Genomic DNA, 24019 nt, shown 5'->3' on the forward strand with positions numbered 1-24019 from the left:
ATCAGACGTTTGAACGTTCAGTTTGCCCGCAAGTCGTGAAACAAGTCTTAAAAACAAGCTGCAAGTCTTTAGTTAACTCCCAGCGTCAAAGTATTGCTGAATCTAGTAAGATTAAGTGTAAGTCTATCCATAGGCCCACACGTTTGAGTAGAAAAGTAATAAAATCAACTAGGTCATAGTCACTTGCTCTAATTTTGGCGAGGTGTTACTTTAAACCTAAGTATGTATAAATAACCCTTTAACAACCTGTTCATTCGCTTACGGCCATACCACCCTGAACACGCCCGATCTCGTCCGATCTCGGAAGCTAAGCAGGGTCGGGCCTGGTTAGTACTTGGATGGGAGACCGCCTGGGAATACCAGGTGCTGTAAGCTTTTAATACCTCCTTTAGCCAGAAGAGGGCGCTGTTGCCTCACTAGTGGAGAAAGGACTGAGAGAAACAGGCCAGTGGAAAATGAAACATGATTTTATTTGGCAGTCTGTCCTCTCTTTTTTTTTTGTTGTTGCAATTTTCATCAATGTTTTCAGTGAGTATTAATACATATTACGCTCTCTGGAGGCTGTTTTCAAAGTTCAGTTTTACATTCAAAAAGTACATGTAGCCTACTTAAGTAAGGACTACTGCATTAAAATATTTTAATTACTTGTACTTAGGTTACTCTTTACTTCCCCACAACACTCTGGTAGCCATATTATACATTTGATTCAACTGGAAATATTCACCATCATTATAAATGTTTTCACATCAATAATAAACATTTACACCAAATCAGGAATTATTATAAATGATTACTATTAAGATTGAATTTAAAAAAAACCTGCAAACAAGTGATGCTTACTTATCAATCAATATTTTTTCAGAATCAATTGACGATTTTTCAGAAGTTGACCATTTTGCATCGTCACTTTTACTGTGGATTTATTAAGGTTTTCAATACTGCAAACTTGTGAACAGTGAACAGCAGAAATAAGTTTAAATGTTGCATTAAGGCACACAAGATTTAGGATTATTATAGTAGCCTAAGCAGTGATTGATTAAGATATAAGGGACAACTCGAAATTATGTTTTTATCACCACTTACTTGTTTTGAGGTAATCTTGAATGACAAATGAATAAATCAGCCATTGCAATGTTTCATGTAGAAATCATAACCCTGTGGGGCATACATATTTGATCCCCTCACATTCTCCATTGTAACTAATCATTAAAAAAAACAATCCTCCATTAGGAATCACAAAGGAACACTTACTAATTATATGAAAATTCATAATTATTACAATCAGTCCCTATATATGCTATAGATGATCCCCAATCAAAATTCAGTGTAAGCTACTTTGTAGGAAAGTAGAAGCAATGATAGACAAATAAAAAAAGAACTGCAGTGCATAGCAGGAGGTTACAGCGCCCCCTGCTGGCTGAAGCAGGTATTAAAAGCTTACAGCACCTGGGATTCCCAGGCGGTCTCCCATCCAAGTACTAACCAGGCCAGTTTTGAAAGAGGGAAGTTAATCTTCACGGAATCGGTTTGTTCAATGTGTTTATCAGACGTTTGAACGTTCAGTTTGCCCGCAAGTCGTGAAACAAGTCTTAAAAACAAGCTGCAAGTCTTTAGTTAACTCCCAGCGTCAAAGTATTGCTGAATCTAGTAAGATTAAGTGTAAGTCTATCCATAGGCCCACACGTTTGAGTAGAAAAGTAATAAAATCAACTAGGTCATAGTCACTTGCTCTAATTTTGGCGAGGTGTTACTTTAAACCTAAGTATGTATAAATAACCCTTTAACAACCTGTTCATTCGCTTACGGCCATACCACCCTGAACACGCCCGATCTCGTCCGATCTCGGAAGCTAAGCAGGGTCGGGCCTGGTTAGTACTTGGATGGGAGACCGCCTGGGAATACCAGGTGCTGTAAGCTTTTAATACCTCCTTTAGCCAGAAGAGGGCGCTGTTGCCTCACTAGTGGAGAAAGGACTGAGAGAAACAGGCCAGTGGAAAATGAAACATGATTTTATTTGGCAGTCTGTCCTCTCTTTTTTTTTTGTTGTTGCAATTTTCATCAATGTTTTCAGTGAGTATTAATACATATTACGCTCTCTGGAGGCTGTTTTCAAAGTTCAGTTTTACATTCAAAAAGTACATGTAGCCTACTTAAGTAAGGACTACTGCATTAACATATTTTAATTACTTGTACTTAGGTTACTCTTTACTTCCCCACAACACTCTGGTAGCCATATTATACATTTGATTCAACTGGAAATATTCACCATCATTATAAATGTTTTCACATCAATAATAAACATTTACACCAAATCAGGAATTATTATAAATGATTACTATTAAGATTGAATTTAAAAAAAACCTGCAAACAAGTGATGCTTACTTATCAATCAATTGACGATTTTTCAGAAGTTGACCATTTTGCATCGTCACTTTTACTGTGGATTTATTAAGGTTTTCAATACTGCAAACTTGTGAACAGTGAACAGCAGAAATAAGTTTAAATGTTGCATTAAGGCACACAAGATTTAGGATTATTATAGTAGCCTAAGCAGTGATTGATTAAGATATAAGGGACAACTCGAAATTATGTTTTTATCACCACTTACTTGTTTTGAGGTAATCTTGAATGACAAATGAATAAATCAGCCATTGCAATGTTTCATGTAGAAATCATAACCCTGTGGGGCATACATATTTGATCCCCTCACATTCTCCATTGTAACTAATCATTAAAAAAAACAATCCTCCATTAGGAATCACAAAGGAACACTTACTAATTATATGAAAATTCATAATTATTACAATCAGTCCCTATATATGCTATAGATGATCCCCAATCAAAATTCAGTGTAAGCTACTTTGTAGGAAAGTAGAAGCAATGATAGACAAATAAAAAAAGAACTGCAGTGCATAGCAGGAGGTTACAGCGCCCCCTGCTGGCTGAAGCAGGTATTAAAAGCTTACAGCACCTGGGATTCCCAGGCGGTCTCCCATCCAAGTACTAACCAGGCCAGTTTTGAAAGAGGGAAGTTAATCTTCACGGAATCGGTTTGTTCAATGTGTTTATCAGACGTTTGAACGTTCAGTTTGCCCGCAAGTCGTGAAACAAGTCTTAAAAACAAGCTGCAAGTCTTTAGTTAACTCCCAGCGTCAAAGTATTGCTGAATCTAGTAAGATTAAGTGTAAGTCTATCCATAGGCCCACACGTTTGAGTAGAAAAGTAATAAAATCAACTAGGTCATAGTCACTTGCTCTAATTTTGGCGAGGTGTTACTTTAAACCTAAGTATGTATAAATAACCCTTTAACAACTTGTTCATTCGCTTACGGCCATACCACCCTGAACACGCCCGATCTCGTCCGATCTCGGAAGCTAAGCAGGGTCGGGCCTGGTTAGTACTTGGATGGGAGACCGCCTGGGAATACCAGGTGCTGTAAGCTTTTAATACCTCCTTTAGCCAGAAGAGGGCGCTGTTGCCTCACTAGTGGAGAAAGGACTGAGAGAAACAGGCCAGTGGAAAATGAAACATGATTTTATTTGGCAGTCTGTCCTCTCTTTTTTTTTTGTTGTTGCAATTTTCATCAATGTTTTCAGTGAGTATTAATACATATTACGCTCTCTGGAGGCTGTTTTCAAAGTTCAGTTTTACATTCAAAAAGTACATGTAGCCTACTTAAGTAAGGACTACTGCATTAACATATTTTAATTACTTGTACTTAGGTTACTCTTTACTTCCCCACAACACTCTGGTAGCCATATTATACATTTGATTCAACTGGAAATATTCACCATCATTATAAATGTTTTCACATCAATAATAAACATTTACACCAAATCAGGAATTATTATAAATGATTACTATTAAGATTGAATTTAAAAAAAACCTGCAAACAAGTGATGCTTACTTATCAATCAATATTTTTTCAGAATCAATTGACGATTTTTCAGAAGTTGACCATTTTGCATCGTCACTTTTACTGTGGATTTATTAAGGTTTTCAATACTGCAAACTTGTGAACAGTGAACAGCAGAAATAAGTTTAAATGTTGCATTAAGGCACACAAGATTTAGGATTATTATAGTAGCCTAAGCAGTGATTGATTAAGATATAAGGGACAACTCGAAATTATGTTTTTATCACCACTTACTTGTTTTGAGGTAATCTTGAATGACAAATGAATAAATCAGCCATTGCAATGTTTCATGTAGAAATCATAACCCTGTGGGGCATACATATTTGATCCCCTCACATTCTCCATTGTAACTAATCATTAAAAAAAACAATCCTCCATTAGGAATCACAAAGGAACACTTACTAATTATATGAAAATTCATAATTATTACAATCAGTCCCTATATATGCTATAGATGATCCCCAATCAAAATTCAGTGTAAGCTACTTTGTAGGAAAGTAGAAGCAATGATAGACAAATAAAAAAAGAACTGCAGTGCATAGCAGGAGGTTACAGCGCCCCCTGCTGGCTGAAGCAGGTATTAAAAGCTTACAGCACCTGGGATTCCCAGGCGGTCTCCCATCCAAGTACTAACCAGGCCAGTTTTGAAAGAGGGAAGTTAATCTTCACGGAATCGGTTTGTTCAATGTGTTTATCAGACGTTTGAACGTTCAGTTTGCCCGCAAGTCGTGAAACAAGTCTTAAAAACAAGCTGCAAGTCTTTAGTTAACTCCCAGCGTCAAAGTATTGCTGAATCTAGTAAGATTAAGTGTAAGTCTATCCATAGGCCCACACGTTTGAGTAGAAAAGTAATAAAATCAACTAGGTCATAGTCACTTGCTCTAATTTTGGCGAGGTGTTACTTTAAACCTAAGTATGTATAAATAACCCTTTAACAACCTGTTCATTCGCTTACGGCCATACCACCCTGAACACGCCCGATCTCGTCCGATCTCGGAAGCTAAGCAGGGTCGGGCCTGGATAGTACTTGGATGGGAGACCGCCTGGGAATACCAGGTGCTGTAAGCTTTTAATACCTCCTTTAGCCAGAAGAGGGCGCTGTTGCCTCACTAGTGGAGAAAGGACTGAGAGAAACAGGCCAGTGGAAAATGAAACATGATTTTATTTGGCAGTCTGTCCTCTCTTTTTTTTTTGTTGTTGCAATTTTCATCAATGTTTTCAGTGAGTATTAATACATATTACGCTCTCTGGAGGCTGTTTTCAAAGTTCAGTTTTACATTCAAAAAGTACATGTAGCCTACTTAAGTAAGGACTACTGCATTAACATATTTTAATTACTTGTACTTAGGTTACTCTTTACTTCCCCACAACACTCTGGTAGCCATATTATACATTTGATTCAACTGGAAATATTCACCATCATTATAAATGTTTTCACATCAATAATAAACATTTACACCAAATCAGGAATTATTATAAATGATTACTATTAAGATTGAATTTAAAAAAAACCTGCAAACAAGTGATGCTTACTTATCAATCAATTGACGATTTTTCAGAAGTTGACCATTTTGCATCGTCACTTTTACTGTGGATTTATTAAGGTTTTCAATACTGCAAACTTGTGAACAGTGAACAGCAGAAATAAGTTTAAATGTTGCATTAAGGCACACAAGATTTAGGATTATTATAGTAGCCTAAGCAGTGATTGATTAAGATATAAGGGACAACTCGAAATTATGTTTTTATCACCACTTACTTGTTTTGAGGTAATCTTGAATGACAAATGAATAAATCAGCCATTGCAATGTTTCATGTAGAAATCATAACCCTGTGGGGCATACATATTTGATCCCCTCACATTCTCCATTGTAACTAATCATTAAAAAAAACAATCCTCCATTAGGAATCACAAAGGAACACTTACTAATTATATGAAAATTCATAATTATTACAATCAGTCCCTATATATGCTATAGATGATCCCCAATCAAAATTCAGTGTAAGCTACTTTGTAGGAAAGTAGAAGCAATGATAGACAAATAAAAAAAGAACTGCAGTGCATAGCAGGAGGTTACAGCGCCCCCTGCTGGCTGAAGCAGGTATTAAAAGCTTACAGCACCTGGGATTCCCAGGCGGTCTCCCATCCAAGTACTAACCAGGCCAGTTTTGAAAGAGGGAAGTTAATCTTCACGGAATCGGTTTGTTCAATGTGTTTATCAGACGTTTGAACGTTCAGTTTGCCCGCAAGTCGTGAAACAAGTCTTAAAAACAAGCTGCAAGTCTTTAGTTAACTCCCAGCGTCAAAGTATTGCTGAATCTAGTAAGATTAAGTGTAAGTCTATCCATAGGCCCACACGTTTGAGTAGAAAAGTAATAAAATCAACTAGGTCATAGTCACTTGCTCTAATTTTGGCGAGGTGTTACTTTAAACCTAAGTATGTATAAATAACCCTTTAACAACCTGTTCATTCGCTTACGGCCATACCACCCTGAACACGCCCGATCTCGTCCGATCTCGGAAGCTAAGCAGGGTCGGGCCTGGTTAGTACTTGGATGGGAGACCGCCTGGGAATACCAGGTGCTGTAAGCTTTTAATACCTCCTTTAGCCAGAAGAGGGCGCTGTTGCCTCACTAGTGGAGAAAGGACTGAGAGAAACAGGCCAGTGGAAAATGAAACATGATTTTATTTGGCAGTCTGTCCTCTCTTTTTTTTTTGTTGTTGCAATTTTCATCAATGTTTTCAGTGAGTATTAATACATATTACGCTCTCTGGAGGCTGTTTTCAAAGTTCAGTTTTACATTCAAAAAGTACATGTAGCCTACTTAAGTAAGGACTACTGCATTAACATATTTTAATTACTTGTACTTAGGTTACTCTTTACTTCCCCACAACACTCTGGTAGCCATATTATACATTTGATTCAACTGGAAATATTCACCATCATTATAAATGTTTTCACATCAATAATAAACATTTACACCAAATCAGGAATTATTATAAATGATTACTATTAAGATTGAATTTAAAAAAAACCTGCAAACAAGTGATGCTTACTTATCAATCAATATTTTTTCAGAATCAATTGACGATTTTTCAGAAGTTGACCATTTTGCATCGTCACTTTTACTGTGGATTTATTAAGGTTTTCAATACTGCAAACTTGTGAACAGTGAACAGCAGAAATAAGTTTAAATGTTGCATTAAGGCACACAAGATTTAGGATTATTATAGTAGCCTAAGCAGTGATTGATTAAGATATAAGGGACAACTCGAAATTATGTTTTTATCACCACTTACTTGTTTTGAGGTAATCTTGAATGACAAATGAATAAATCAGCCATTGCAATGTTTCATGTAGAAATCATAACCCTGTGGGGCATACATATTTGATCCCCTCACATTCTCCATTGTAACTAATCATTAAAAAAAACAATCCTCCATTAGGAATCACAAAGGAACACTTACTAATTATATGAAAATTCATAATTATTACAATCAGTCCCTATATATGCTATAGATGATCCCCAATCAAAATTCAGTGTAAGCTACTTTGTAGGAAAGTAGAAGCAATGATAGACAAATAAAAAAAGAACTGCAGTGCATAGCAGGAGGTTACAGCGCCCCCTGCTGGCTGAAGCAGGTATTAAAAGCTTACAGCACCTGGGATTCCCAGGCGGTCTCCCATCCAAGTACTAACCAGGCCAGTTTTGAAAGAGGGAAGTTAATCTTCACGGAATCGGTTTGTTCAATGTGTTTATCAGACGTTTGAACGTTCAGTTTGCCCGCAAGTCGTGAAACAAGTCTTAAAAACAAGCTGCAAGTCTTTAGTTAACTCCCAGCGTCAAAGTATTGCTGAATCTAGTAAGATTAAGTGTAAGTCTATCCATAGGCCCACACGTTTGAGTAGAAAAGTAATAAAATCAACTAGGTCATAGTCACTTGCTCTAATTTTGGCGAGGTGTTACTTTAAACCTAAGTATGTATAAATAACCCTTTAACAACCTGTTCATTCGCTTACGGCCATACCACCCTGAACACGCCCGATCTCGTCCGATCTCGGAAGCTAAGCAGGGTCGGGCCTGGTTAGTACTTGGATGGGAGACCGCCTGGGAATACCAGGTGCTGTAAGCTTTTAATACCTCCTTTAGCCAGAAGAGGGCGCTGTTGCCTCACTAGTGGAGAAAGGACTGAGAGAAACAGGCCAGTGGAAAATGAAACATGATTTTATTTGGCAGTCTGTCCTCTCTTTTTTTTTTGTTGTTGCAATTTTCATCAATGTTTTCAGTGAGTATTAATACATATTACGCTCTCTGGAGGCTGTTTTCAAAGTTCAGTTTTACATTCAAAAAGTACATGTAGCCTACTTAAGTAAGGACTACTGCATTAACATATTTTAATTACTTGTACTTAGGTTACTCTTTACTTCCCCACAACACTCTGGTAGCCATATTATACATTTGATTCAACTGGAAATATTCACCATCATTATAAATGTTTTCACATCAATAATAAACATTTACACCAAATCAGGAATTATTATAAATGATTACTATTAAGATTGAATTTAAAAAAAACCTGCAAACAAGTGATGCTTACTTATCAATCAATATTTTTTCAGAATCAATTGACGATTTTTCAGAAGTTGACCATTTTGCATCGTCACTTTTACTGTGGATTTATTAAGGTTTTCAATACTGCAAACTTGTGAACAGTGAACAGCAGAAATAAGTTTAAATGTTGCATTAAGGCACACAAGATTTAGGATTATTATAGTAGCCTAAGCAGTGATTGATTAAGATATAAGGGACAACTCGAAATTATGTTTTTATCACCACTTACTTGTTTTGAGGTAATCTTGAATGACAAATGAATAAATCAGCCATTGCAATGTTTCATGTAGAAATCATAACCCTGTGGGGCATACATATTTGATCCCCTCACATTCTCCATTGTAACTAATCATTAAAAAAAACAATCCTCCATTAGGAATCACAAAGGAACACTTACTAATTATATGAAAATTCATAATTATTACAATCAGTCCCTATATATGCTATAGATGATCCCCAATCAAAATTCAGTGTAAGCTACTTTGTAGGAAAGTAGAAGCAATGATAGACAAATAAAAAAAGAACTGCAGTGCATAGCAGGAGGTTACAGCGCCCCCTGCTGGCTGAAGCAGGTATTAAAAGCTTACAGCACCTGGGATTCCCAGGCGGTCTCCCATCCAAGTACTAACCAGGCCAGTTTTGAAAGAGGGAAGTTAATCTTCACGGAATCGGTTTGTTCAATGTGTTTATCAGACGTTTGAACGTTCAGTTTGCCCGCAAGTCGTGAAACAAGTCTTAAAAACAAGCTGCAAGTCTTTAGTTAACTCCCAGCGTCAAAGTATTGCTGAATCTAGTAAGATTAAGTGTAAGTCTATCCATAGGCCCACACGTTTGAGTAGAAAAGTAATAAAATCAACTAGGTCATAGTCACTTGCTCTAATTTTGGCGAGGTGTTACTTTAAACCTAAGTATGTATAAATAACCCTTTAACAACCTGTTCATTCACTTACGGCCATACCACCCTGAACACGCCCGATCTCGTCCGATCTCGGAAGCTAAGCAGGGTCGGGCCTGGTTAGTACTTGGATGGGAGACCGCCTGGGAATACCAGGTGCTGTAAGCTTTTAATACCTCCTTTAGCCAGAAGAGGGCGCTGTTGCCTCACTAGTGGAGAAAGGACTGAGAGAAACAGGCCAGTGGAAAATGAAACATGATTTTATTTGGCAGTCTGTCCTCTCTTTTTTTTTTGTTGTTGCAATTTTCATCAATGTTTTCAGTGAGTATTAATACATATTACGCTCTCTGGAGGCTGTTTTCAAAGTTCAGTTTTACATTCAAAAAGTACATGTAGCCTACTTAAGTAAGGACTACTGCATTAACATATTTTAATTACTTGTACTTAGGTTACTCTTTACTTCCCCACAACACTCTGGTAGCCATATTATACATTTGATTCAACTGGAAATATTCACCATCATTATAAATGTTTTCACATCAATAATAAACATTTACACCAAATCAGGAATTATTATAAATGATTACTATTAAGATTGAATTTAAAAAAAACCTGCAAACAAGTGATGCTTACTTATCAATCAATTGACGATTTTTCAGAAGTTGACCATTTTGCATCGTCACTTTTACTGTGGATTTATTAAGGTTTTCAATACTGCAAACTTGTGAACAGTGAACAGCAGAAATAAGTTTAAATGTTGCATTAAGGCACACAAGATTTAGGATTATTATAGTAGCCTAAGCAGTGATTGATTAAGATATAAGGGACAACTCGAAATTATGTTTTTATCACCACTTACTTGTTTTGAGGTAATCTTGAATGACAAATGAATAAATCAGCCATTGCAATGTTTCATGTAGAAATCATAACCCTGTGGGGCATACATATTTGATCCCCTCACATTCTCCATTGTAACTAATCATTAAAAAAAACAATCCTCCATTAGGAATCACAAAGGAACACTTACTAATTATATGAAAATTCATAATTATTACAATCAGTCCCTATATATGCTATAGATGATCCCCAATCAAAATTCAGTGTAAGCTACTTTGTAGGAAAGTAGAAGCAATGATAGACAAATAAAAAAAGAACTGCAGTGCATAGCAGGAGGTTACAGCGCCCCCTGCTGGCTGAAGCAGGTATTAAAAGCTTACAGCACCTGGGATTCCCAGGCGGTCTCCCATCCAAGTACTAACCAGGCCAGTTTTGAAAGAGGGAAGTTAATCTTCACGGAATCGGTTTGTTCAATGTGTTTATCAGACGTTTGAACGTTCAGTTTGCCCGCAAGTCGTGAAACAAGTCTTAAAAACAAGCTGCAAGTCTTTAGTTAACTCCCAGCGTCAAAGTATTGCTGAATCTAGTAAGATTAAGTGTAAGTCTATCCATAGGCCCACACGTTTGAGTAGAAAAGTAATAAAATCAACTAGGTCATAGTCACTTGCTCTAATTTTGGCGAGGTGTTACTTTAAACCTAAGTATGTATAAATAACCCTTTAACAACCTGTTCATTCGCTTACGGCCATACCACCCTGAACACGCCCGATCTCGTCCGATCTCGGAAGCTAAGCAGGGTCGGGCCTGGTTAGTACTTGGATGGGAGACCGCCTGGGAATACCAGGTGCTGTAAGCTTTTAATACCTCCTTTAGCCAGAAGAGGGCGCTGTTGCCTCACTAGTGGAGAAAGGACTGAGAGAAACAGGCCAGTGGAAAATGAAACATGATTTTATTTGGCAGTCTGTCCTCTCTTTTTTTTTTGTTGTTGCAATTTTCATCAATGTTTTCAGTGAGTATTAATACATATTACGCTCTCTGGAGGCTGTTTTCAAAGTTCAGTTTTACATTCAAAAAGTACATGTAGCCTACTTAAGTAAGGACTACTGCATTAACATATTTTAATTACTTGTACTTAGGTTACTCTTTACTTCCCCACAACACTCTGGTAGCCATATTATACATTTGATTCAACTGGAAATATTCACCATCATTATAAATGTTTTCACATCAATAATAAACATTTACACCAAATCAGGAATTATTATAAATGATTACTATTAAGATTGAATTTAAAAAAAACCTGCAAACAAGTGATGCTTACTTATCAATCAATATTTTTTCAGAATCAATTGACGATTTTTCAGAAGTTGACCATTTTGCATCGTCACTTTTACTGTGGATTTATTAAGGTTTTCAATACTGCAAACTTGTGAACAGTGAACAGCAGAAATAAGTTTAAATGTTGCATTAAGGCACACAAGATTTAGGATTATTATAGTAGCCTAAGCAGTGATTGATTAAGATATAAGGGACAACTCGAAATTATGTTTTTATCACCACTTACTTGTTTTGAGGTAATCTTGAATGACAAATGAATAAATCAGCCATTGCAATGTTTCATGTAGAAATCATAACCCTGTGGGGCATACATATTTGATCCCCTCACATTCTCCATTGTAACTAATCATTAAAAAAAACAATCCTCCATTAGGAATCACAAAGGAACACTTACTAATTATATGAAAATTCATAATTATTACAATCAGTCCCTATATATGCTATAGATGATCCCCAATCAAAATTCAGTGTAAGCTACTTTGTAGGAAAGTAGAAGCAATGATAGACAAATAAAAAAAGAACTGCAGTGCATAGCAGGAGGTTACAGCGTGCCCTGCTGGCTGAAGCAGGTATTAAAAGCTTACAGCACCTGGGATTCCCAGGCGGTCTCCCATCCAAGTACTAACCAGGCCAGTTTTGAAAGAGGGAAGTTAATCTTCACGGAATCGGTTTGTTCAATGTGTTTATCAGACGTTTGAACGTTCAGTTTGCCCGCAAGTCGTGAAACAAGTCTTAAAAACAAGCTGCAAGTCTTTAGTTAACTCCCAGCGTCAAAGTATTGCTGAATCTAGTAAGATTAAGTGTAAGTCTATCCATAGGCCCACACGTTTGAGTAGAAAAGTAATAAAATCAACTAGGTCATAGTCACTTGCTCTAATTTTGGCGAGGTGTTACTTTAAACCTAAGTATGTATAAATAACCCTTTAACAACCTGTTCATTCACTTACGGCCATACCACCCTGAACACGCCCGATCTCGTCCGATCTCGGAAGCTAAGCAGGGTCGGGCCTGGTTAGTACTTGGATGGGAGACCGCCTGGGAATACCAGGTGCTGTAAGCTTTTAATACCTCCTTTAGCCAGAAGAGGGCGCTGTTGCCTCACTAGTGGAGAAAGGACTGAGAGAAACAAGCCAGTGGAAAATGAAACATGATTTTATTTGGCAGTCTGTCCTCTCTTTTTTTGTTGTTGTTGCAATTTTCATCAATGTTTTCAGTGAGTATTAATACATATTACGCTCTCTGGAGGCTGTTTTCAAAGTTCAGTTTTACATTCAAAAAGTACATGTAGCCTACTTACGTAAGGACTACTGCATTAACATATTTTAATTACTTGTACTTAGGTTACTCTTTACTTCCCCACAACACTCTGGTAGCCATATTATACATTTGATTCAACTGGAAATATTCACCATCATTATAAATGTTTTCACATCAATAATAAACATTTACACCAAATCAGGAATTATTATAAATGATTACTATTAAGATTGAATTTAAAAAAAACCTGCAAACAAGTGATGCTTACTTATCAATCAATATTTTTTCAGAATCAATTGACGATTTTTCAGAAGTTGACCATTTTGCATCGTCACTTTTACTGTGGATTTATTAAGGTTTTCAATACTGCAAACTTGTGAACAGTGAACAGCAGAAATAAGTTTAAATGTTGCATTAAGGCACACAAGATTTAGGATTATTATAGTAGCCTAAGCAGTGATTGATTAAGATATAAGGGACAACTCGAAATTATGTTTTTATCACCACTTACTTGTTTTGAGGTAATCTTGAATGACAAATGAATAAATCAGCCATTGCAATGTTTCATGTAGAAATCATAACCCTGTGGGGCATACATATTTGATCCCCTCACATTCTCCATTGTAACTAATCATTAAAAAAAACAATCCTCCATTAGGAATCACAAAGGAACACTTACTAATTATATGAAAATTCATAATTATTACAATCAGTCCCTATATATGCTATAGATGATCCCCAATCAAAATTCAGTGTAAGCTACTTTGTAGGAAAGTAGAAGCAATGATAGACAAATAAAAAAAGAACTGCAGTGCATAGCAGGAGGTTACAGCGCCCCCTGCTGGCTGAAGCAGGTATTAAAAGCTTACAGCACCTGGGATTCCCAGGCGGTCTCCCATCCAAGTACTAACCAGGCCAGTTTTGAAAGAGGGAAGTTAATCTTCACGGAATCGGTTTGTTCAATGTGTTTATCAGACGTTTGAACGTTCAGTTTGCCCGCAAGTCGTGAAACAAGTCTTAAAAACAAGCTGCAAGTCTTTAGTTAACTCCCAGCGTCAAAGTATTGCTGAATCTAGTAAGATTAAGTGTAAGTCTATCCATAGGCCCACACGTTTGAGTAGAAAAGTAATAAAATCAACTAGGTCATAGTCACTTGCTCTAATTTTGGCGAGGTGTTACTTTAAACCTAAGTATGTATAAATAACCCTTTAACAACCTGTTCATTCGCTTACGGCCATACCACCCTGAACACGCCCGATCTCGTCCGATCTCGGAAGCTAAGCAGGGTCGGGCCTGGTTAGTACTTGGATGGGACACCGCCTGGGAATACCAGGTGCTGTAAGCTTTTAATACCTCCTTTAGCCAGAAGAGGGCGCTGTTGCCTCACTAGTGGAGAAAGGACTGAGAGAAACAGGCCAGTGGAAAATGAAACATGATTTTATTTGGCAGTCTGTCCTCTTTTTTTTTGTTGCAATTTTCATCAATGTTTTCAGTGAGTATTAATACATATTACGCTCTCTGGAGGCTGTTTTCAAAGTTCAGTTTTACATTCAAAAAGTACATGTAGCCTACTTACGTAAGGACTACTGCATTAACATATTTTAATTACTTGTACTTAGGTTACTCTTTACTTCCCCACAACACTCTGGTAGCCATATTATACATTTGATTCAACTGGAAATATTCACCATCATTATAAATGTTTTCACATCAATAATAAACATTTACACCAAATCAGGAATTATTATAAATGATTACTATTAAGATTGAATTTAAAAAAAACCTGCAAACAAGTGATGCTTACTTATCAATCAATATTTTTTCAGAATCAATTGACGATTTTTCAGAAGTTGACCATTTTGCATCGTCACTTTTACTGTGGATTTATTAAGGTTTTCAATACTGCAAACTTGTGAACAGTGAACAGCAGAAATAAGTTTAAATGTTGCATTAAGGCACACAAGATTTAGGATTATTATAGTAGCCTAAGCAGTGATTGATTAAGATATAAGGGACAACTCGAAATTATGTTTTTATCACCACTTACTTGTTTTGAGGTAATCTTGAATGACAAATGAATAAATCAGCCATTGCAATGTTTCATGTAGAAATCATAACCCTGTGGGGCATACATATTTGATCCCCTCACATTCTCCATTGTAACTAATCATTAAAAAAAACAATCCTCCATTAGGAATCACAAAGGAACACTTACTAATTATATGAAAATTCATAATTATTACAATCAGTCCCTATATATGCTATAGATGATCCCCAATCAAAATTCAGTGTAAGCTACTTTGTAGGAAAGTAGAAGCAATGATAGACAAATAAAAAAAGAACTGCAGTGCATAGCAGGAGGTTACAGCGCCCCCTGCTGGCTGAAGCAGGTATTAAAAGCTTACAGCACCTGGGATTCCCAGGCGGTCTCCCATCCAAGTACTAACCAGGCCAGTTTTGAAAGAGGGAAGTTAATCTTCACGGAATCGGTTTGTTCAATGTGTTTATCAGACGTTTGAACGTTCAGTTTGCCCGCAAGTCGTGAAACAAGTCTTAAAAACAAGCTGCAAGTCTTTAGTTAACTCCCAGCGTCAAAGTATTGCTGAATCTAGTAAGATTAAGTGTAAGTCTATCCATAGGCCCACACGTTTGAGTAGAAAAGTAATAAAATCAACTAGGTCATAGTCACTTGCTCTAATTTTGGCGAGGTGTTACTTTAAACCTAAGTATGTATAAATAACCCTTTAACAACCTGTTCATTCGCTTACGGCCATACCACCCTGAACACGCCCGATCTCGTCCGATCTCGGAAGCTAAGCAGGGTCGGGCCTGGTTAGTACTTGGATGGGAGACCGCCTGGGAATACCAGGTGCTGTAAGCTTTTAATACCTCCTTTAGCCAGAAGAGGGCGCTGTTGCCTCACTAGTGGAGAAAGGACTGAGAGAAACAGGCCAGTGGAAAATGAAACATGATTTTATTTGGCAGTCTGTCCTCTTTTTTTTTGTTGCAATTTTCATCAATGTTTTCAGTGAGTATTAATACATATTACGCTCTCTGGAGGCTGTTTTCAAAGTTCAGTTTTACATTCAAAAAGTACATGTAGCCTACTTACGTAAGGACTACTGCATTAACATATTTTAATTACTTGTACTTAGGTTACTCTTTACTTCCCCACAACACTCTGGTAGCCATATTATACATTTGATTCAACTGGAAATATTCACCATCATTATAAATGTTTTCACATCAATAATAAACATTTACACCAAATCAGGAATTATTATAAATGATTACTATTAAGATTGAATTTAAAAAAAACCTGCAAACAAGTGATGCTTACTTATCAATCAATATTTTTTCAGAATCAATTGACGATTTTTCAGAAGTTGACCATTTTGCATCGTCACTTTTACTGTGGATTTATTAAGGTTTTCAATACTGCAAACTTGTGAACAGTGAACAGCAGAAATAAGTTTAAATGTTGCATTAAGGCACACAAGATTTAGGATTATTATAGTAGCCTAAGCAGTGATTGATTAAGATATAAGGGACAACTCGAAATTATGTTTTTATCACCACTTACTTGTTTTGAGGTAATCTTGAATGACAAATGAATAAATCAGCCATTGCAATGTTTCATGTAGAAATCATAACCCTGTGGGGCATACATATTTGATCCCCTCACATTCTCCATTGTAACTAATCATTAAAAAAAACAATCCTCCATTAGGAATCACAAAGGAACACTTACTAATTATATGAAAATTCATAATTATTACAATCAGTCCCTATATATGCTATAGATGATCCCCAATCAAAATTCAGTGTAAGCTACTTTGTAGGAAAGTAGAAGCAATGATAGACAAATAAAAAAAGAACTGCAGTGCATAGCAGGAGGTTACAGCGCCCCCTGCTGGCTGAAGCAGGTATTAAAAGCTTACAGCACCTGGGATTCCCAGGCGGTCTCCCATCCAAGTACTAACCAGGCCAGTTTTGAAAGAGGGAAGTTAATCTTCACGGAATCGGTTTGTTCAATGTGTTTATCAGACGTTTGAACGTTCAGTTTGCCCGCAAGTCGTGAAACAAGTCTTAAAAACAAGCTGCAAGTCTTTAGTTAACTCCCAGCGTCAAAGTATTGCTGAATCTAGTAAGATTAAGTGTAAGTCTATCCATAGGCCCACACGTTTGAGTAGAAAAGTAATAAAATCAACTAGGTCATAGTCACTTGCTCTAATTTTGGCGAGGTGTTACTTTAAACCTAAGTATGTATAAATAACCCTTTAACAACCTGTTCATTCGCTTACGGCCATACCACCCTGAACACACCCGATCTCGTCCGATCTCGGAAGCTAAGCAGGGTCGGGCCTGGTTAGTACTTGGATGGGAGACCGCCTGGGAATACCAGGTGCTGTAAGGTTTTAATACCTCCTTTAGCCAGAAGAGGGCGCTGTTGCCTCACTAGTGGAGAAAGGACTGAGAGAAACAGGCCAGTGGAAAATGAAACATGATTTTATTTGGCAGTCTGTCCTCTTTTTTTTTGTTGCAATTTTCATCAATGTTTTCAGTGAGTATTAATACATATTACGCTCTCTGGAGGCTGTTTTCAAAGTTCAGTTTTACATTCAAAAAGTACATGTAGCCTACTTACGTAAGGACTACTGCATTAACATATTTTAATTACTTGTACTTAGGTTACTCTTTACTTCCCCACAACACTCTGGTAGCCATATTATACATTTGATTCAACTGGAAATATTCACCATCATTATAAATGTTTTCACATCAATAATAAACATTTACACCAAATCAGGAATTATTATAAATGATTACTATTAAGATTGAATTTAAAAAAAACCTGCAAACAAGTGATGCTTACTTATCAATCAATATTTTTTCAGAATCAATTGACGATTTTTCAGAAGTTGACCATTTTGCATCGTCACTTTTACTGTGGATTTATTAAGGTTTTCAATACTGCAAACTTGTGAACAGTGAACAGCAGAAATAAGTTTAAATGTTGCATTAAGGCACACAAGATTTAGGATTATTATAGTAGCCTAAGCAGTGATTGATTAAGATATAAGGGACAACTCGAAATTATGTTTTTATCACCACTTACTTGTTTTGAGGTAATCTTGAATGACAAATGAATAAATCAGCCATTGCAATGTTTCATGTAGAAATCATAACCCTGTGGGGCATACATATTTGATCCCCTCACATTCTCCATTGTAACTAATCATTAAAAAAAACAATCCTCCATTAGGAATCACAAAGGAACACTTACTAATTATATGAAAATTCATAATTATTACAATCAGTCCCTATATATGCTATAGATGATCCCCAATCAAAATTCAGTGTAAGCTACTTTGTAGGAAAGTAGAAGCAATGATAGACAAATAAAAAAAGAACTGCAGTGCATAGCAGGAGGTTACAGCGCCCCCTGCTGGCTGAAGCAGGTATTAAAAGCTTACAGCACCTGGGATTCCCAGGCGGTCTCCCATCCAAGTACTAACCAGGCCAGTTTTGAAAGAGGGAAGTTAATCTTCACGGAATCGGTTTGTTCAATGTGTTTATCAGACGTTTGAACGTTCAGTTTGCCCGCAAGTCGTGAAACAAGTCTTAAAAACAAGCTGCAAGTCTTTAGTTAACTCCCAGCGTCAAAGTATTGCTGAATCTAGTAAGATTAAGTGTAAGTCTATCCATAGGCCCACACGTTTGAGTAGAAAAGTAATAAAATCAACTAGGTCATAGTCACTTGCTCTAATTTTGGCGAGGTGTTACTTTAAACCTAAGTATGTATAAATAACCCTTTAACAACCTGTTCATTCGCTTACGGCCATACCACCCTGAACACGCCCGATCTCGTCCGATCTCGGAAGCTAAGCAGGGTCGGGCCTGGTTAGTACTTGGATGGGAGACCGCCTGGGAATACCAGGTGCTGTAAGCTTTTAATACCTCCTTTAGCCAGAAGAGGGCGCTGTTGCCTCACTAGTGGAGAAAGGACTGAGAGAAACAGGCCAGTGGAAAATGAAACATGATTTTATTTGGCAGTCTGTCCTCTTTTTTTTTGTTGCAATTTTCATCAATGTTTTCAGTGAGTATTAATACATATTACGCTCTCTGGAGGCTGTTTTCAAAGTTCAGTTTTACATTCAAAAAGTACATGTAGCCTACTTACGTAAGGACTACTGCATTAACATATTTTAATTACTTGTACTTAGGTTACTCTTTACTTCCCCACAACACTCTGGTAGCCATATTATACATTTGATTCAACTGGAAATATTCACCATCATTATAAATGTTTTCACATCAATAATAAACATTTACACCAAATCAGGAATTATTATAAATGATTACTATTAAGATTGAATTTAAAAAAAACCTGCAAACAAGTGATGCTTACTTATCAATCAATATTTTTTCAGAATCAATTGACGATTTTTCAGAAGTTGACCATTTTGCATCGTCACTTTTACTGTGGATTTATTAAGGTTTTCAATACTGCAAACTTGTGAACAGTGAACAGCAGAAATAAGTTTAAATGTTGCATTAAGGCACACAAGATTTAGGATTATTATAGTAGCCTAAGCAGTGATTGATTAAGATATAAGGGACAACTCGAAATTATGTTTTTATCACCACTTACTTGTTTTGAGGTAATCTTGAATGACAAATGAATAAATCAGCCATTGCAATGTTTCATGTAGAAATCATAACCCTGTGGGGCATACATATTTGATCCCCTCACATTCTCCATTGTAACTAATCATTAAAAAAAACAATCCTCCATTAGGAATCACAAAGGAACACTTACTAATTATATGAAAATTCATAATTATTACAATCAGTCCCTATATATGCTATAGATGATCCCCAATCAAAATTCAGTGTAAGCTACTTTGTAGGAAAGTAGAAGCAATGATAGACAAATAAAAAAAGAACTGCAGTGCATAGCAGGAGGTTACAGCGCCCCCTGCTGGCTGAAGCAGGTATTAAAAGCTTACAGCACCTGGGATTCCCAGGCGGTCTCCCATCCAAGTACTAACCAGGCCAGTTTTGAAAGAGGGAAGTTAATCTTCACGGAATCGGTTTGTTCAATGTGTTTATCAGACGTTTGAACGTTCAGTTTGCCCGCAAGTCGTGAAACAAGTCTTAAAAACAAGCTGCAAGTCTTTAGTTAACTCCCAGCGTCAAAGTATTGCTGAATCTAGTAAGATTAAGTGTAAGTCTATCCATAGGCCCACACGTTTGAGTAGAAAAGTAATAAAATCAACTAGGTCATAGTCACTTGCTCTAATTTTGGCGAGGTGTTACTTTAAACCTAAGTATGTATAAATAACCCTTTAACAACCTGTTCATTTGCTTACAGCCATACCACCCTGAACACGCCCGATCTCGTCCGATCTCGGAAGCTAAGCAGGGTCGGGCCTGGATAGTACTTGGATGGGAGACCGCCTGGGAATACCAGGTGCCGTAAGCTTTTAATACCTCCTTTAGCCAGAAGAGGGCGCTGTTGCCTCACTAGTGGAGAAAGGACTGAGAGAAACAGGCCAGTGGAAAATGAAACATGATTTTATTTGGCAGTCTGTCCTCTCTTTTTTTTTTGTTGTTGCAATTTTCATCAATGTTTTCAGTGAGTATTAATACATATTACGCTCTCTGGAGGCTGTTTTCAAAGTTCAGTTTTACATTCAAAAAGTACATGTAGCCTACTTAAGTAAGGACTACTGCATTAACATATTTTAATTACTTGTACTTAGGTTACTCTTTACTTCCCCACAACACTCTGGTAGCCATATTATACATTTGATTCAACTGGAAATATTCACCATCATTATAAATGTTTTCACATCAATAATAAACATTTACACCAAATCAGGAATTATTATAAATGATTACTATTAAGATTGAATTTAAAAAAAACCTGCAAACAAGTGATGCTTACTTATCAATCAATATTTTTTCAGAATCAATTGACGATTTTTCAGAAGTTGACCATTTTGCATCGTCACTTTTACTGTGGATTTATTAAGGTTTTCAATACTGCAAACTTGTGAACAGTGAACAGCAGAAATAAGTTTAAATGTTGCATTAAGGCACACAAGATTTAGGATTATTATAGTAGCCTAAGCAGTGATTGATTAAGATATAAGGGACAACTCGAAATTATGTTTTTATCACCACTTACTTGTTTTGAGGTAATCTTGAATGACAAATGAATAAATCAGCCATTGCAATGTTTCATGTAGAAATCATAACCCTGTGGGGCATACATATTTGATCCCCTCACATTCTCCATTGTAACTAATCATTAAAAAAAACAATCCTCCATTAGGAATCACAAAGGAACACTTACTAATTATATGAAAATTCATAATTATTACAATCAGTCCCTATATATGCTATAGATGATCCCCAATCAAAATTCAGTGTAAGCTACTTTGTAGGAAAGTAGAAGCAATGATAGACAAATAAAAAAAGAACTGCAGTGCATAGCAGGAGGTTACAGCGCCCCCTGCTGGCTGAAGCAGGTATTAAAAGCTTACAGCACCTGGGATTCCCAGGCGGTCTCCCATCCAAGTACTAACCAGGCCAGTTTTGAAAGAGGGAAGTTAATCTTCACGGAATCGGTTTGTTCAATGTGTTTATCAGACGTTTGAACGTTCAGTTTGCCCGCAAGTCGTGAAACAAGTCTTAAAAACAAGCTGCAAGTCTTTAGTTAACTCCCAGCGTCAAAGTATTGCTGAATCTAGTAAGATTAAGTGTAAGTCTATCCATAGGCCCACACGTTTGAGTAGAAAAGTAATAAAATCAACTAGGTCATAGTCACTTGCTCTAATTTTGGCGAGGTGTTACTTTAAACCTAAGTATGTATAAATAACCCTTTAACAACCTGTTCATTCGCTTACGGCCATACCACCCTGAACACGCCCGATCTCGTCCGATCTCGGAAGCTAAGCAGGGTCGGGCCTGGTTAGTACTTGGATGGGAGACCGCCTGGGAATACCAGTTGCTGTAAGCTTTTAATACCTCCTTTAGCCAGAAGAGGGCGCTGTTGCCTCACTAGTGGAGAAAGGACTGAGAGAAACAGGCCAGTGGAAAATGAAACATGATTTTATTTGGCAGTCTGTCCTCTCTTTTTTTTTTGTTGTTGCAATTTTCATCAATGTTTTCAGTGAGTATTAATACATATTACGCTCTCTGGAGGCTGTTTTCAAAGTTCAGTTTTACATTCAAAAAGTACATGTAGCCTACTTAAGTAAGGACTACTGCATTAACATATTTTAATTACTTGTACTTAGGTTACTCTTTACTTCCCCACAACACTCTGGTAGCCATATTATACATTTGATTCAACTGGAAATATTCACCATCATTATAAATGTTTTCACATCAATAATAAACATTTACACCAAATCAGGAATTATTATAAATGATTACTATTAAGATTGAATTTAAAAAAAACCTGCAAACAAGTGATGCTTACTTATCAATCAATTGACGATTTTTCAGAAGTTGACCATTTTGCATCGTCACTTTTACTGTGGATTTATTAAGGTTTTCAATACTGCAAACTTGTGAACAGTGAACAGCAGAAATAAGTTTAAATGTTGCATTAAGGCACACAAGATTTAGGATTATTATAGTAGCCTAAGCAGTGATTGATTAAGATATAAGGGACAACTCGAAATTATGTTTTTATCACCACTTACTTGTTTTGAGGTAATCTTGAATGACAAATGAATAAATCAGCCATTGCAATGTTTCATGTAGAAATCATAACCCTGTGGGGCATACATATTTGATCCCCTCACATTCTCCATTGTAACTAATCATTAAAAAAAACAATCCTCCATTAGGAATCACAAAGGAACACTTACCAATTATATGAAAATTCATAATTATTACAATCAGTCCCTATATATGCTATAGATGATCCCCAATCAAAATTCAGTGTAAGCTACTTTGTAGGAAAGTAGAAGCAATGATAGACAAATAAAAAAAGAACTGCAGTGCATAGCAGGAGGTTACAGCGCCCCCTGCTGGCTGAAGCAGGTATTAAAAGCTTACAGCACCTGGGATTCCCAGGCGGTCTCCCATCCAAGTACTAACCAGGCCAGTTTTGAAAGAGGGAAGTTAATCTTCACGGAATCGGTTTGTTCAATGTGTTTATCAGACGTTTGAACGTTCAGTTTGCCCGCAAGTCGTGAAACAAGTCTTAAAAACAAGCTGCAAGTCTTTAGTTAACTCCCAGCGTCAAAGTATTGCTGAATCTAGTAAGATTAAGTGTAAGTCTATCCATAGGCCCACACGTTTGAGTAGAAAAGTAATAAAATCAACTAGGTCATAGTCACTTGCTCTAATTTTGGCGAGGTGTTACTTTAAACCTAAGTATGTATAAATAACCCTTTAACAACCTGTTCATTCACTTACGGCCATACCACCCTGAACACGCCCGATCTCGTCCGATCTCGGAAGCTAAGCAGGGTCGGGCCTGGTTAGTACTTGGATGGGAGACCGCCTGGGAATACCAGGTGCTGTAAGCTTTTAATACCTCCTTTAGCCAGAAGAGGGCGCTGTTGCCTCACTAGTGGAGAAAGGACTGAGAGAAACAGGCCAGTGGAAAATGAAACATGATTTTATTTGGCAGTCTGTCCTCTCTTTTTTTTTTGTTGTTGCAATTTTCATCAATGTTTTCAGTGAGTATTAATACATATTACGCTCTCTGGAGGCTGTTTTCAAAGTTCAGTTTTACATTCAAAAAGTACATGTAGCCTACTTAAGTAAGGACTACTGCATTAACATATTTTAATTACTTGTACTTAGGTTACTCTTTACTTCCCCACAACACTCTGGTAGCCATATTATACATTTGATTCAACTGGAAATATTCACCATCATTATAAATGTTTTCACATCAATAATAAACATTTACACCAAATCAGGAATTATTATAAATGATTACTATTAAGATTGAATTTAAAAAAAACCTGCAAACAAGTGATGCTTACTTATCAATCAATTGACGATTTTTCAGAAGTTGACCATTTTGCATCGTCACTTTTACTGTGGATTTATTAAGGTTTTCAATACTGCAAACTTGTGAACAGTGAACAGCAGAAATAAGTTTAAATGTTGCATTAAGGCACACA

General features: G+C 36.7%; 16 non-coding genes across 16 annotated transcripts; all 16 read left to right on the top strand.

The window, feature by feature from the left end:
- The first annotated feature begins 256 nt into the window (after positions 1 to 256).
- Positions 257 to 375, top strand: LOC136181962 (5S ribosomal RNA). Its single transcript, XR_010668278.1, has one exon. It is a non-coding gene; the product is annotated as a 5S ribosomal RNA (ribosomal RNA).
- A 1423-nt stretch (positions 376 to 1798) lies between these two features.
- On the top strand, positions 1799 to 1917 carry LOC136181963 (5S ribosomal RNA). Its single transcript, XR_010668279.1, has one exon. It is a non-coding gene; the product is annotated as a 5S ribosomal RNA (ribosomal RNA).
- Positions 1918 to 3323: 1406 nt separating this feature from the next.
- LOC136181964 (5S ribosomal RNA) lies at positions 3324 to 3442 on the top strand. The gene has a single exon (XR_010668280.1). It is a non-coding gene; the product is annotated as a 5S ribosomal RNA (ribosomal RNA).
- Positions 3443 to 4865: 1423 nt separating this feature from the next.
- Positions 4866 to 4984, top strand: LOC136181344 (5S ribosomal RNA). The gene has a single exon (XR_010667693.1). It is a non-coding gene; the product is annotated as a 5S ribosomal RNA (ribosomal RNA).
- A 1406-nt stretch (positions 4985 to 6390) lies between these two features.
- On the top strand, positions 6391 to 6509 carry LOC136181965 (5S ribosomal RNA). Its single transcript, XR_010668281.1, has one exon. It is a non-coding gene; the product is annotated as a 5S ribosomal RNA (ribosomal RNA).
- Positions 6510 to 7932: 1423 nt separating this feature from the next.
- On the top strand, positions 7933 to 8051 carry LOC136181966 (5S ribosomal RNA). The gene has a single exon (XR_010668282.1). It is a non-coding gene; the product is annotated as a 5S ribosomal RNA (ribosomal RNA).
- A 1423-nt stretch (positions 8052 to 9474) lies between these two features.
- LOC136181469 (5S ribosomal RNA) lies at positions 9475 to 9593 on the top strand. The gene has a single exon (XR_010667816.1). It is a non-coding gene; the product is annotated as a 5S ribosomal RNA (ribosomal RNA).
- Positions 9594 to 10999: 1406 nt separating this feature from the next.
- Positions 11000 to 11118, top strand: LOC136181967 (5S ribosomal RNA). The gene has a single exon (XR_010668284.1). It is a non-coding gene; the product is annotated as a 5S ribosomal RNA (ribosomal RNA).
- A 1423-nt stretch (positions 11119 to 12541) lies between these two features.
- On the top strand, positions 12542 to 12660 carry LOC136181470 (5S ribosomal RNA). Its single transcript, XR_010667817.1, has one exon. It is a non-coding gene; the product is annotated as a 5S ribosomal RNA (ribosomal RNA).
- A 1423-nt stretch (positions 12661 to 14083) lies between these two features.
- Positions 14084 to 14202, top strand: LOC136181442 (5S ribosomal RNA). The gene has a single exon (XR_010667789.1). It is a non-coding gene; the product is annotated as a 5S ribosomal RNA (ribosomal RNA).
- Positions 14203 to 15619: 1417 nt separating this feature from the next.
- LOC136181968 (5S ribosomal RNA) lies at positions 15620 to 15738 on the top strand. Its single transcript, XR_010668285.1, has one exon. It is a non-coding gene; the product is annotated as a 5S ribosomal RNA (ribosomal RNA).
- Positions 15739 to 17155: 1417 nt separating this feature from the next.
- LOC136181408 (5S ribosomal RNA) lies at positions 17156 to 17274 on the top strand. Its single transcript, XR_010667756.1, has one exon. It is a non-coding gene; the product is annotated as a 5S ribosomal RNA (ribosomal RNA).
- A 1417-nt stretch (positions 17275 to 18691) lies between these two features.
- Positions 18692 to 18810, top strand: LOC136181969 (5S ribosomal RNA). The gene has a single exon (XR_010668286.1). It is a non-coding gene; the product is annotated as a 5S ribosomal RNA (ribosomal RNA).
- Positions 18811 to 20227: 1417 nt separating this feature from the next.
- On the top strand, positions 20228 to 20346 carry LOC136181623 (5S ribosomal RNA). The gene has a single exon (XR_010667970.1). It is a non-coding gene; the product is annotated as a 5S ribosomal RNA (ribosomal RNA).
- Positions 20347 to 21769: 1423 nt separating this feature from the next.
- Positions 21770 to 21888, top strand: LOC136181717 (5S ribosomal RNA). The gene has a single exon (XR_010668064.1). It is a non-coding gene; the product is annotated as a 5S ribosomal RNA (ribosomal RNA).
- A 1406-nt stretch (positions 21889 to 23294) lies between these two features.
- LOC136181471 (5S ribosomal RNA) lies at positions 23295 to 23413 on the top strand. The gene has a single exon (XR_010667818.1). It is a non-coding gene; the product is annotated as a 5S ribosomal RNA (ribosomal RNA).
- The last annotated feature ends 606 nt before the right edge of the window (positions 23414 to 24019 follow it).

The sequence above is a fragment of the Labrus bergylta genome, chromosome 13 (genome assembly GCF_963930695.1).
Source record: "Labrus bergylta chromosome 13, fLabBer1.1, whole genome shotgun sequence".
NCBI lineage: Eukaryota > Metazoa > Chordata > Actinopteri > Labriformes > Labridae > Labrus > Labrus bergylta.